Source organism: Pristis pectinata, chromosome 29 (genome assembly GCF_009764475.1).
Source record: "Pristis pectinata isolate sPriPec2 chromosome 29, sPriPec2.1.pri, whole genome shotgun sequence".
In the NCBI taxonomy this organism is placed as follows: Eukaryota; Metazoa; Chordata; class Chondrichthyes; order Rhinopristiformes; family Pristidae; genus Pristis; species Pristis pectinata.
This window is the reverse complement of record NC_067433.1, coordinates 9,774,051-9,787,481: the sequence shown is the minus strand read 5'-3', so window position 1 is coordinate 9,787,481 and position 13,431 is coordinate 9,774,051. Positions and strand designations below refer to the sequence as shown.

The 13,431-nt window shown below is 46.4% G+C and overlaps 1 protein-coding gene across 1 annotated transcript in view; it reads left to right on the top strand.

The window, feature by feature from the left end:
• The window catches only part of LOC127584198 (transcription factor COE2-like), a 246,838-nt gene that overhangs the window by 29,517 nt on the left and 203,890 nt on the right, over positions 1 to 13,431 (top strand). The window lies entirely within an intron of this gene.

The window sequence follows — 13,431 nt, the reverse complement described above, 5'->3', positions numbered from 1 at the left end:
GAGGAGTGGTGGGGATGTGGGGGCGGGCGGGATGCTTTGGTGCTTCCCCTTGCGTTGTCGACCTGTGGTGAGGGTTGACTCTCGGCAGCGGGGAGGGCGAGTTGCCGGTGATGGTAAGGTTGGCACAAAGTGCAACAGTCATGGGGGAAATGGTGCCCGATAACTGGTGTCTGCAGCAAAGACCCAAGGATAAGGCAGCACGGTAACACATTACAGGGTAAAAAAGCCCTGTGAAAGATGTCCTTGTTGGTCAAACCATTTAAAAAAAAATTGCATTGGCCAGAAATCTGACACAATCAGAGGATTCTGTAAATACTCAGCAAGTCAGGCAGCTTCTGTGAAGACAGAAACAGTAAGCATTTTGGGTTGTTTCTGGTAATTATGATGGCATTAACTTCACTTGGTTAGAATGGTTCCACTTGGTGAGGATACGCCAAAGTATCTTGTCATACTCCCTTTACTAATGGGAGTGAATGCCAAGTCAACCAGTTGGTATATAAGTTGAGAAAAAAAAGGGATGCCTTCAGCCATGGAATTTTTAAAACATTGTTCTGATTAAACATAAGTGACAAGACTTGGTAGACTGCTCAATGAACTTGTGTTCCATCCAACGAGGCTTCCAACTTTTTTTTTTGCCCCAAGCCAGTAAAACTCGCTGAAGGCAGCAGCTCGCTAGACAATTGTTAGTTATTAGAACTCCTTCCTGTGTTGTTGCTGCTAACTTGCTCATTAGAGTTGCCTCAAAGCAGATGGTTCAGAGCTCATAGTCCCCTGTATGAGGCCACGTGATCGACTTGTTTGCCTGTTGTAATCCTTTTTCCTTTAGCTGGAAGGTTCCCAGAGGTAATGGTTCTTTTGCTGTGTGAAACTGTAGATTGAGAGCAAAGGGAAAGCTCCTTGGTTGACTCAATGAAATGGCTCGTTATGGGTGTATTGGGTTGTGGGTTATGTCAATGAGTTTGTTATTCCATGGTAAATTAAAATAAAATAAAACTGCAGATGCTGGAAATCTGAAACAAGACCAGAAAATGCTGGAAACACTCAGCAGGTCAGGCAGCATCTGTGGAAAGAGAAACAGTTAAAACTTCAGGTCTGGGACCCGTCATCAGAACTGGGAACTAAAGGGAAAAAAGCTGTTCCATAGGTTCGGAGTAAAGATCTAAAGATGTGAGTTCAAAAACCCAGTGAGAGCAAGTTAAAGTTGTAGACCAAGTAACTATGACCATGAAGTCGCTGTGTTGTCACAAAAATCCTTCTGGTTCGTCGAAGTTCCTTGAGGAACAAAACTGGTTATCTTTCCCCTATATGTGACACCAGACCCACAGCACGTAGCTCTCAGCTGCCCTCGGAAATGGCCGAGCAAATCACACGGGTGGTTAGGGATGGAAAATAAATGCTGACTTTGCAATTGCACTGGTAAAGAATGAATTAATAAATTAAAATTAAAGAAGAACCTGGGTAGTGTTGAGGCTGAATTTGCCATTCACCAACACACATCCAGTTGACTATGATCATGGATTACAAGTTTTTCGTGGAATTCCCCGAGTCTGTGAGATGTTTGGGATACTTGTTGGATACAAAGAAGTCCCACCCTGAATGGCCAACCCAAGTTGGATCTCCAATGATATAAAATCTGGGGAACAGTGGCTCCTGTGTCAACTTGTGGTTAACAGCAGTGACCTTAACTTGGCTGATGTCATTAAGTCGTATAGCACAGAAACAGGCCCTTCGGTCCGAGGCTGTGTCGACCATCAAGCGCCCACTTACACTAATCCGACATTAACCTATTTTATTCTCCCCACATTCCCATAACTCTGCCAACATCCTACCACTCACCTACACACTGGGGGAAACTTGCAGCAGCCAATTAACTGACCAACCCAATGACTTTGGGATGTGGGAGGAAACCGGAGCACCCGGGGGAAAGCCATGTGTTCACGAACTCCATATGGACGGCATTGGAGGTCAGGAGTGAACCAGGGTCGCTGGAGCTGTGAGACAGTGAGTCTCGCTGTGGCATTGTGTTCCCCTGGGTGAAAGGCACATCAGGTGAGATGTAAATCATTGTTGCCCCAGCATGGGCCAGGTAGCACCAACGATGCATGGAATCTGCAACTTGGCACTCAGGCAATGCAACCACCGACGACTGAATTTACTTAACGTGGTGTTAACATTCGGCAGCCATTACTGATAACACAGCAGGATTCAAAGTTCTGTGCCTTCTCAAACTGGCCAGGAAGTCTTTTCACCTTGTTCTTCAATGACTAACTATAAACTGCCTTCAGAGTCGAGGATCATGTGGACTCTTCTGTCCATGAGCACATGAACCATTGAATCTCACAGGCACAAGCAACTTGGGAAATACTCATAAATGTTAGATATGTTCAGATGTGCACAACCCCAGGCAATGTGCTCATTTGGATATTGTGCTTGTATTTTCCCACTTGCATTGTTTAAAATGCAAGGAAAACATATTGAGAGAGATTTTAGGCTATGGAGGTCATATCAGGGATACTTGAAGCCAATGATCAACTCTAACACAGTCTGCCAAGGAAGGTTGAATCTACAGACCACCCCATGGGTCCAAACTTTGCCTTAATTCTCCTTTATTCCTCCCCTTTATTCCACGGTCCACTGTCCTCTCCTATCAGATTCCATTATGTTCAGCTCTTTGCCTCTTCCACGTTCCAGCTTCTCACATCATTCCCAGTCTTCCCCCCCCCACCCCATCCCCACTTCTCCCCCACATCTTCCTCCCCCCCCCCTCACCTGGACTCACCTACCACCCGCCCACCCGCCTGCTGGTGCTCCTCCCCCTCTCCCCCCCCCACCCACCCTTTTATTCTGGCTTGGGCCCTCTTCCTTTCCAGTCCTGATGAAGGGTCTCAGCCCAGAACGTTGACTGCTCATTCCCCTCCATAGGTGCTGCCTGACCTGCTGACTTCCTCCAGCATTTTGTGTGTGGTTTGGCTTAAGTATATTCATTGCATCACCGGCAAGGCCAGCATTTACTGCCCGTCCCTCATTGCCCTTGAGACTGTGGCGGTGAGACACCTCCTTGAATCACTGCAGTATGTGTGGTGAGGGTGCTCCCACAGCGCTGTCAGAGTGGAGTTCCAGGATTTAGACACAGTGACACGATAAATTAACCCCTTTCTCACTGCACAAGATAGGATCTAAAATACAGGCCCACCCTGGGTTAATGAACGCCTGACTTTTGGACCCCGCACGTACGAGCGAGTGCTTGGGAGACCAGCAGGACGGATGGGGATGGATTTGCCAGCTGCTGCAGGTATCTTCTGTTGAGTGGGAATGGAGCATTTCTACATGCCTGCGTCGGCATCCCCCTTCCCCTGCGCCTGGGTCAAGCTGGGAGCACTGAGCAGACTCATTCGCTCACTCACTGAGTCAGTGAGGCCAGCTGGTGGCCATTTTTCCCACGTCTGCTCACTTTCCTGTCACCGCTGTTCCTGTGATCCTCTCCCACATTTGTTCATTTCTGACTTACGACCACTTTGGGTTACGGATGATTCTCAGGAACACAACCCTGTTGTAACCTGGGGAATGTCTGTAGTCATCTTTGTGTTTGGTTCCTCAACATATCGAGGTAGAAAATATTCCATGAACTTATCCTTCTCCTTATGACTCTGCCCTGCCCGAGTTACATTGTAGATTAAAGTCCCTCATGCACCCGTCACACGTAGCTCCAAATTCTTGATTTGTGCCATGCCCATTATTACAACTATTATTTGGTGTCTATAAGTAATTCCTACCAATGAATTCTGCCCTTTCTATTTCCTTATACCTACCAGCAGATGCAGGGAATTCCCAGGAATCTGCTGCCCTTGCCTTTCTAAGAGGTAAAATACACAGGTACGAGAAGTAATGAACAGTGGCGCAGCTGGTAGAGCTGCTACCTCACAGCTCCGGTGACCCGGGTTCAATACCAACCTCTGGTGCTGTCTGTGTGGTTTCTGTGTTCTCCCTGTGACCCTGTGGGTTTTCTCCTGCATTCCAAAGGTTGACAGGTCACTTGGGCACAGTAAATAGCTCCAAGAGTGCAGCTGAGTGGGAGAATCTGGGGGGAGTTGATGAGAATGTGGGGAGAATAAAATGAGATGAGTGTAGGATCAGTGTAAATGGGTGGTTGATGGTTGGCGTGGACACAGTGGATTGAAGGGCCTTTTTCCGTGCTGTGTGATTCTACGACTTGAAGTCCTATCAAAGAAGCCTTAAAGACTTGCTGCATTGCATCCTGTTGATGGTATCTGCTGTGGAGGGAGGCAACTTTGGTGGGGGCAGGGTAGAATGGACTGTCAATCAGACTGGCAGCTAAATCTTGGACAGGTACCCTCAGCAATTAGTTGAAGGGGGTATCTATTTCCAGGAACAAAGAACAAAGTCAAAGTTGAGTTTATTGTCATATACACAAGTACATGTATGCACAGGTGCAATGAAAAACTGGCGCATAGCATCAGATAAGCAGTACTTGCAAGAAAAACATAAATTAAACATAAATTATACACAATTTTTACAAGAACAAAAATAAACAAAGTCCATTGCAGTGAAACACACACAACATGCTAGAGGAACTCAGCAGGTCAGGCAGCATCCATGGAGGGAAATAAACAGTCGATGTTTTGGGTCGAGGCCCTTCATCATCTGATGACATGCCTCGACCTAAAACGTTGACTGCTTATTCCCCTCCATAGATGCTGCCTGACCTGCTGAGTTCCTCTGGCATTTTGTGTGTGTTGCTCCAGATTCCAGCAGCTACAGAATCTCTTGTGTCTCCCTTGTAGTGCAAAGTGGTCATAGTGTTGCTGTACTGAGGCAGTGATTAGGGTTGTGCAGGTTGGTTCAAGAACTGAATGGTTGAAGAGAAGTAGCTGTTCCTGAACCTGGTGGTGTGGGACTTCAGGCTTCTGTACCTCCTGCCCGATGGAAGCCGCGAGAAGATGGCATGGCCCAGAAGGTGGGGATCTTTGATGGATGTTGCCTTCTTGAGGCAGCACCTCTCTAAGGCCAGCAGAAGTACAACAGACGAAGGCCACTCAACCTCTCATATCTGCTCCACCATTCTCTATCCTCTTGAAGGATCTCACGGGGGGGGAAGCATCCATGGGATACACACATTTCACACTGAAAACTGGTCACTGTCCTGTGACTGGCAAAGGATCATGTTTTCAATGTATGGGAAGATTCCTGGGTGTTGCAGGCCAGAAGGCCATCTTAAGTCTAGGGAGGAGGTGCTGCTTTAAAACAGTTACCAACAGCCTCATCTTTTTTAATGATTGGTGATCAAGCAGAAACGCATCCCACTGACTCACTGCTGCTCCCTAGAGCATTGGGGCATGAACACCCCAGGACCAGTTGCTTGTGCTGAGTCAGTTGGCCTCAGCTCTTGTCTACAGAGTGGAAACTGGCCCTTTGGCCCACTGAGTTCATGCTGACCTTCAAGAACCAATTTTTACACTAATTCTATCCTACTACATTTTATTCTCCCTACATGTTTGTCAACTACCCCCTAAATTCTACCCCTCTTGTACACTTGGGGCAGTTTACAGCAGCCAATTGACCTACCAACCTGCACGTTTTTGGGATGCAGGAGGAAACCAGAGGAAACCCACGCGGGTACAGAGAGAATGTGTCAACTCCACACAGACTGTGCCTGAGATCAGGATTGAACTTGGGTCATAGGAATTGTGAGGCAGCTGCTCGACCCACTGCACCACTCTACAACCCTCTTGAGGGGAAGCTTGCCTTTATATTGTCCCTTCCAATATAGCTAATGAAATATTTGTGTTGGTGCTGTTGTCATGTTAGAAATGTATGTTGCAAGTCCCTACAGACAAGAACATGATGATGATCATATAGTATGCTGCTTCACGAGAGCTGAACCAGGAACATGTGTTGGACAGATCAGCATGGATCTCTTCTGGGTTCCTTCAAAGTAGTCTTGCATATGAGAGCAGACAGGGTGTCAGTAGAATCTTAGAAAGTGAACAGTGCACAAAGAGTCTGTCTTGGTTAAAAAAGAGGCATCAAGCCTAACCCAAACTCCAGTTCCAGGTTTATAGCCCACTTATAAATGTCTTATGAGGATAGGTTGAGTGAGCGAGGGCTTTTCTCTTTGGAGAGAAGGAGGATGAGAGGTAACTTGATGGAGATGTACAAGATGATAAGAGGCATAGATCGAGTGGACAGTCAGAGACTTTTTCCCAGGGTGAAAATGGCTAACACGAGGGGACATAATTTTAAGGCGATTGGAGGAAGATATAAGGGGGATGTCAGTGGTAAATTTTTTTTACACAGAGAGCAATGGATGCGTGGAACACACTGCCTGCAGAAGTTGTGGGGGCAGTTACATTAGGGACATTTAAAAGACTCTTAGATAGACTACATGAATGATAGAGAAATGGAGGGCTATGTGGGAGGGAAGGGTTAGATAGATCTTAGAGCAGGATAAAATGTCGGCACAACATTGTGGGCCGAAGGACCTGTACTGTGCTGTAATGTTCTATGTTCAACTTAAGTGTTTGCACTCGGCTCCAGAAGGAGCCTTAAACCCACAGGTTTTAGAGTCAGAAGTGAGTGATAGCACCGTGGCCAACCACAAATTGTCAAGAGCTGTCGGCTATGCAGAAAGCCACGAGTGTGTCTGTAAACCATTAACAAGTGTATCCTGTAAGGGTGTTTTGGTAAGTAATGGGTTTCTGGTTAGGGAACAAAGTGAACTTAGTGGGGCCAAAGGGTTAATGCTACATGGTAACTCATGTGGTTTTAGCAATTAGCAATCTAAACCCTTATTACGCAAAACCACCATTAGCCCAGACAATTTAAAAAAGTGTTTGTCCGCACAATCCTTGATATTTTCTGTTCATGCATTTTAACTGAAAACACATTGTTCATCCTGCGGAACTCGATGATCGTGTTTCACGCTTACATTTTTGTACATGAGGAGCTTTCTTGGACAAGCCAGAAGCCAAGCCCCACTTCCCTGTAGCTGGATTTGAGATTAACCAATGCTGCCATTAAGGCAAGAGTCAACCCCAACTCTTTCCAGTTGGGAAATGAAATAACCAGATGTCTCCCCGCTCAAAGTGAACGCTGGGAAATGCCTGAAATAAAGTTTTCCGAATATTTTTTGAGGAATCCCATGAGAATTACTGTCAACAAGAAAATCTGACCCAACACAATACATCATTTAAGAAAAACAAGGAACTCTGTTTGACTTTCTACCAGTCCATTAACTGCTTGACTGCAGAACCTGGGAATGCCAGGATTTTCGTGAATTGGAGCTCAGTGCTCGAAGTGTACCCAAATGTGTTTCTGCAAATCGTCATTACACTGCAAAGCCACCACAGGATTGGGTTTTATTTAGGGTGAATGCCATTTAACATGAATAATGTTTTGCCAATTTTCAGCTGTGTAACACCATTAGACCACTTGTCGCTGCCAACCCATGCCTCACGTTTGCCTGATTGGCCCCACTTAGAGTTGAGAAGTCAGTTCACACTTCATTCAGTCCTCCAGCTCTGGTTCTCTCATGGCTGAGTCAGAGAGTTCTCAGTTCGAGTCCCACTCCAGAGACTTGAACCGAGAGAGCACGGCACCATCCTTTTAGAGGGTATACTAATCAGAGGCCCTGTTTGCTCAGTAGGGTATGAACAATTTGCTGTCGCCATCTTAAAGAGCAGGGAAGATATCCAGGATAATATAGTCAACTTGAACACCACCACTTGCAGGTTACCCTCCAAGTCACACGACCCTGACTTGGGAATGTATCCATGTGCCTTCTTCATCAAAGGGTCTAATTTCTGGAACCCCCTCCACAACAGCACTTTGGGAGGGGGTACCTTCACTGGACAGATGCAGTGGTTCAAGAGGGCGGCTCACCACTAGCTTAAGGGCAATCAGAGATGGGTAATAAATGGTGGCCATGCTAGCCGTCCAGATAAACGAGTAAGGGAAGGAGGAACCTTACCCCCTGTTCTCAGGGCTCTCTCTCATGCAGTCTGCCTTTAAAGCCCAAGGCTGGCACTTAACCCCCATGAGCTACCTCCTCTGGCCTCCTGCACTCGAAGCCTTGGTGGTATCATGTGCTGCTGGGCCCTCAGGCCTTCACCTGTGTTTCTGCATCAACCAATTCCTGTGGGCATTGCCAGAATGAATAACATGAACCAGATGAGATTGGCACGCATTGGCAAGCTATTCATCACTGAAGCTCAAACATACTAAATAGAGCAAAATTCATTGTGGCAAAGATTAATGAAAACAAATTCCTGTGTTTCCCGGGCCAAGTGGCTTAAATTTCTCTCTTCAGAAATATGGCTTGAATCACTAAACATCTGACTGTTATAAAGTGGAATGAGAATATTGAGTATAACATTCAGAATCTAGTTTTCAACAACACATTATCCCTTGTACAAACATTAAAATATTAAAGTGTAGGTATATTGTGTGCTGGTTAACAAACTTGTAGTTTAGATTTCCAGCGTGTAATTTCCTTCGAGTCTGTTTGTTCCAGCTTCCCTTGTTGGCTTAAGCAGTAAAGACACCACTTGATGGAGCTTTAGGACCTACAGGCAAAAAGGTCGCTGGTGTTGTTCTCCAGGTCGAGCTGTGTGGGCAAGTCTCAGTTGGAGGGCAGTGAGGGCTTTCGTGGTTTGTCTGTGCTGATTGGGCTGCAGTGGGTTGGGAAAAGAGTCGGGGTTCTCCCTGTCAGTCGTTGTCCATTCACTGTCATGTGTGTGCACACGTGAGCGAGTATACGTTTGTGCACGAGTGTGTATGTCCAAGTGTGTGTCAATGCATGTGTTTTTCCACGTGAGTGTGCATGTTCTTTACGTGTGAAGGGGTGTAAGTGTTTCTTTGTACATTTTAATGTGTCTGCATGCACTTGTGGCTTTCTGTGAATGCACAAGCTGTTTGTGTGTGTGTGCTAAAGTGTGTGCACGCTTGTGTGCACATCTGTGTGTGGTTGTGTGCATATGTGCATGCATTAATGCATGTGTGTGTGTTCATGCACATGTGGGTACATGTGTGCCTGTGTGTGTATGCATTCGCACCAGGACAGATCATGGTCAGGATTGGCTGTGATACGTTTTCCTCAGTTAAAGAAGTAAAATAACTTCTGCAGCTCCCTTTGTGATCTTGGGACATCCCAAAGTGTTTTTACAGCCAATGATGTTGTCTTGGAGTGTAGTGACTTTGCTGATGTGGAGAATGTTGGCTGGTAATTCACACACAGCAAGCTCCCACATACAGCAAGATGACAAAACTCAGATCACCTGATTTATGTTGATCGATGGAAAGCATCAATAATAACTTTAAATACAACCATGGGATTGACTGCATCAACCTTGGGGTTGGGTTGAATCTCAGCAAATAATTTGCTAGTGTTGCACTCCATCTGTAGCACAAGCCTGGATTTCCTTTGTGCAGGAGTCTGCAGCTCACAGGCAGGAGGGGGACCAAATGAGAGCGTTGAAGTCCGTCATTGAGAATCAATAAGCACCTTCAGGGCAAGGAGGAGAAAATGGGAATAAATTGCTGTTGCTTGTGTGTGTGCATGCCTGGATACTCTGCCCACTTCCACGTACAAACATGGATCTGAGGTAGGAAGCCCAGTCAGGTTGGGATTATGTCTTCTGATGTATCATCCTTGACCTGATGGATGTAACTCTCCTAAACCCACTTGGAGCGGGAGAAATGGAGGGTTAGGAGCCTTTGAATTTCACCCCAATTGTACGCAGGGGTAACAACAAACAATTTGCTGGAGGAACTCACAATGATGCTGGAGGAACTCAGCAGGCCAGGCAGCATCACTGTGTTTTTCATTTAGATTCCAGCATCTGCAGTCCTTTATTTCTCTGCTGGAGGAACTCAGTGGGTCAAACAGTATCTGAGGGAGGAAAGGAATTGTCGACGTTTCGGGTCAAAACCCTGCATCGGGACCCAAAACATTGACAATTCCTACCCCACCCCCCACCCCCCAAAAGATGCTGCTCGACCCGCTGAGTTCCTCCAGCAGATGGTTTGCTGCTCCTGATTCCAGCGTCTGCAAATGTAGGGGAAGTCTGGATATTTATAACATCACTGCGTCTGGAGGGATCTGCAGACCCACACGTGTTGAATGTGGTGACCGACCCCTCAGCACATCCCTCTCCCTCCTTATTTCATACTGCTCACAAGGGAGGAGGAAGTGGAGGACATTCTGCCCATCAAGTCTATGCCAGCTTCCAGAGCACTACCACCTGTCCCACTTGTTACCTCCCATGTGCATCAGCTGCTCCCTGATTCTCCAACCACCTACAGCTGCCAAATAACCCACCAACCCGCATGTGTTTGGGATGTGGGAGGAAACCGGAGCACCCAGGGGAAACCCACGCAGTCACGGAGAGAACGTACAAACTCCACACAGACAGCCCCCGAGGTGAGAATCGAACCCAGCTTTTTGGAGCTGTAAGACAGCAGCACGAACCACTCTGCCACCATGCCGCACTCCTCGCCGATGTTCACAGAGCCTTTAACGTATCCACCGCTGGATGTTATTTATTAACCTGTCCATCTCATTACATCTTTCCATACCCTTAAGTGGCTCCACAAAACTTCTCTCTCTCCTCAGTCTCTCTCTCTCTCTCCTCAGTCTCTCTCTCTCTCCTCAGTCTCTTTCTCTCTCTCCCCTGTTTCTCTCTCTCTCTTGCTCTCCTCAGTCTTGTCCCCCCTCTCCTGTGAACCTCTCTCATCTGCTGGTTGGAGTCGAACTCCCAGCTCCTCCACATAACACACCAGTGAGGCTGTTCAACTGCATTAGAATGACGGAGGGACTGAGTAAAGTGCAGAGACTGGACAGGCTGGGTCTGCTCCCTTTGGAACAGAGGGGATTGATGAGGGATTGAAGAACATAAGAACTAGGAGCATGTGGGCCATTTGGCCCTTTGAGTCTGTCCCACATCCATGGCTGGTCGTCTCCCTCAATGCTCTCTCTCCATATCTCTTGATTCTGTTAATACACGTGATCGCAGATGTAATCCCCGACCTGAATTGTGATATTGAGGATTCTGCAGTACCAGGTCTCTATCACGATGGACTGGATGAGCCAATCACACTGGCTCCTGATCCCTGGCTCTCTGATTTTCCCCTCTGATGCTCCTGGGGTTTATGACTTCCCTTTCCATCACTCCTGGAGTCTCCAGGAACCTTTCCTGGGTTCTCTGACCTCTATCTTGCCGCTCTCGGGGTAACTGACCTGCCTCTCAGCCGCTGCTGGGTCCTGCCCTCTTTCTCCATCACGCCCGAGCTTGTTGATCATCCTCTCAGCCTTTCCTCCCCCTCACTCCTGGGGTCTCTGACACCCCCTCCCCCTCAACCACCCAATCCTAGACTCCAGACTCACCTGTTTTAGCAGCCGACCCCTTGAACCGATCCAATTACATCGCTGGATTGGAGTTGCAAACTGCAGAGCACCAAGGCATGTGTGCCGATAGCAAACAGAAGTTCACAGAAGCCACTTAATGGAATGATTCAAATGTGTTTAAAAAATATTATAAGTAGTTTTACTTTGAAGCAAATATATCTACTGACATACGAAGGGTGGTTGGAATCAGGAACACTCTGCCCGGGGGTGGGGAGGCAGAGACTCTCACAACATTTACTGGGTATCTCAATGAGTAGTTGAATTGCCAAAACAAAGAAGGCGACTGACCAAGTGTTGGTAGATAGGATTAGTGTAGGTGGGTACGTGATAGGATGGACATGGTGGGCTGAAGGGTCTGTGTCTGTGCTGTGTGATTACAAATTACTGCAAATAGTAAAATGCACCATTACTTTTCCACAATTTTGTCTGCAACTCTGCAATTTTTAAAGTTCATCCTTTAGTTTAAGCAGGGCTTTAATTATCAGGTATCTTCTTTGGCCAAAGGACATGCATTTAATTGACAAGGGAACCAGAGGGGAAATGAGGAGAAACCTTTCATGTTTTGATCTCAAAGGCAATGCCTTACAAGGTGTCGGAATCCGATTCAGTAGACGTTTTCCAAACCATTTTGGAACTTCACTGGAAACACAGAGTGGGACTCATTGGATTGCTCTTTCAGAGGGCTGGCGCAGCTAGGATGGGCCAAATGGCCTCCTTCTGTGCTATAAGACTGAGTCATTGCATAGAACCTGTACCAGAGCCTGCAGAGCTTTCACTCACAGAGGCATCGGTGAGCATTGTATCTCCAAGCATGATCGCCTGGCCAGATTTTACAGTGTCAGTTATCAAACAAAGAACTCAGTACATTAAGGCAAATTGCAGCAAATTATCAGTTTCCTTGCCTACTGGGAGGTGTACAGGATGGAATTTTGTGAAGGGGCGGAAATTAAACAAAACCCACACAAGACCGATCAAACACTTTGCACAAATATTCAGGGAGAAAAAGATTGAAGTGTGGGGAATTGCCCGGTGCTCTGTCTGATAGGTGGTAATAACCCCGTATAATTACTCAGGTACAAAACTAATTGGAAATATTGCAAATGTCAAGCAAAACTGGCATTTAAGCACAAATTCTGCGATGTTAATTGCTGAACAGGTGCGAGTTCGAATCTAAATGAGGGACATGATTAGACGAGCCCACAGAACAAATGTGGCCTGTGATTGAGTCAACTACATAAATTATTTAGCAATCTAGGCGACTAGTAAAGGTCATGTTGATTTAACCTTTTGTTTGTGACAGGAAGTTAAATATAAATACGTCAACCCTGAACATTGCCCGCCTCCCCACCCCCTTCCCTGCTCCCCTTCCTCCCCATCTCACCCAAAGTAGCCAACACAGCTTCTCTGTTAAGTACCACCAGCAATTCAATTCACTCCCTCAGCAGTTGCTGTAGCTGTGGTGAACCTTGTTCAGACAAGTTCAGCAGAACTTTGCTGCGTTTCCACTCCATCCCTCTGGAAGTGGACTCTGGTTCTTAGTTTGCTTTCTTTGTGGCCCAACCTTTAACCATGGGTGTATTTGTACTCTGAGGTCTCTCTGTCTCTCTGCACTCCACCTATACTCCCACTTGCAAGTAATAAGTATTCTCCCTACTAAAACATTTGCCTGCTGAGCTTCATTTACCAATTACTTGCCCATTCTCCATATTTATTCATGTCTTCTGAAACGCTGACGAAAAGACCTGTCATTATACAGTGCCTTTCACATTTTTTCTTTTTAGCCTATGAAGTAAGTTTAAAGTGAGCTGCGTTTCCTGGAAGAGAGATTATGACCGAGTAGTCAAGAGTGCAACTATATTGTTGTGAAGAATCTGTGGCTACTCTCCACTTACTGCATTTCTGTGAAGATTTCCTGTTTGGACTTCTTTTGTATCTTCTGTTTACCTTACTCTTTTGATAGATGCTTTACTGACTAAATTGATGTTTTCGGCTGTACAACCAACTGTTTG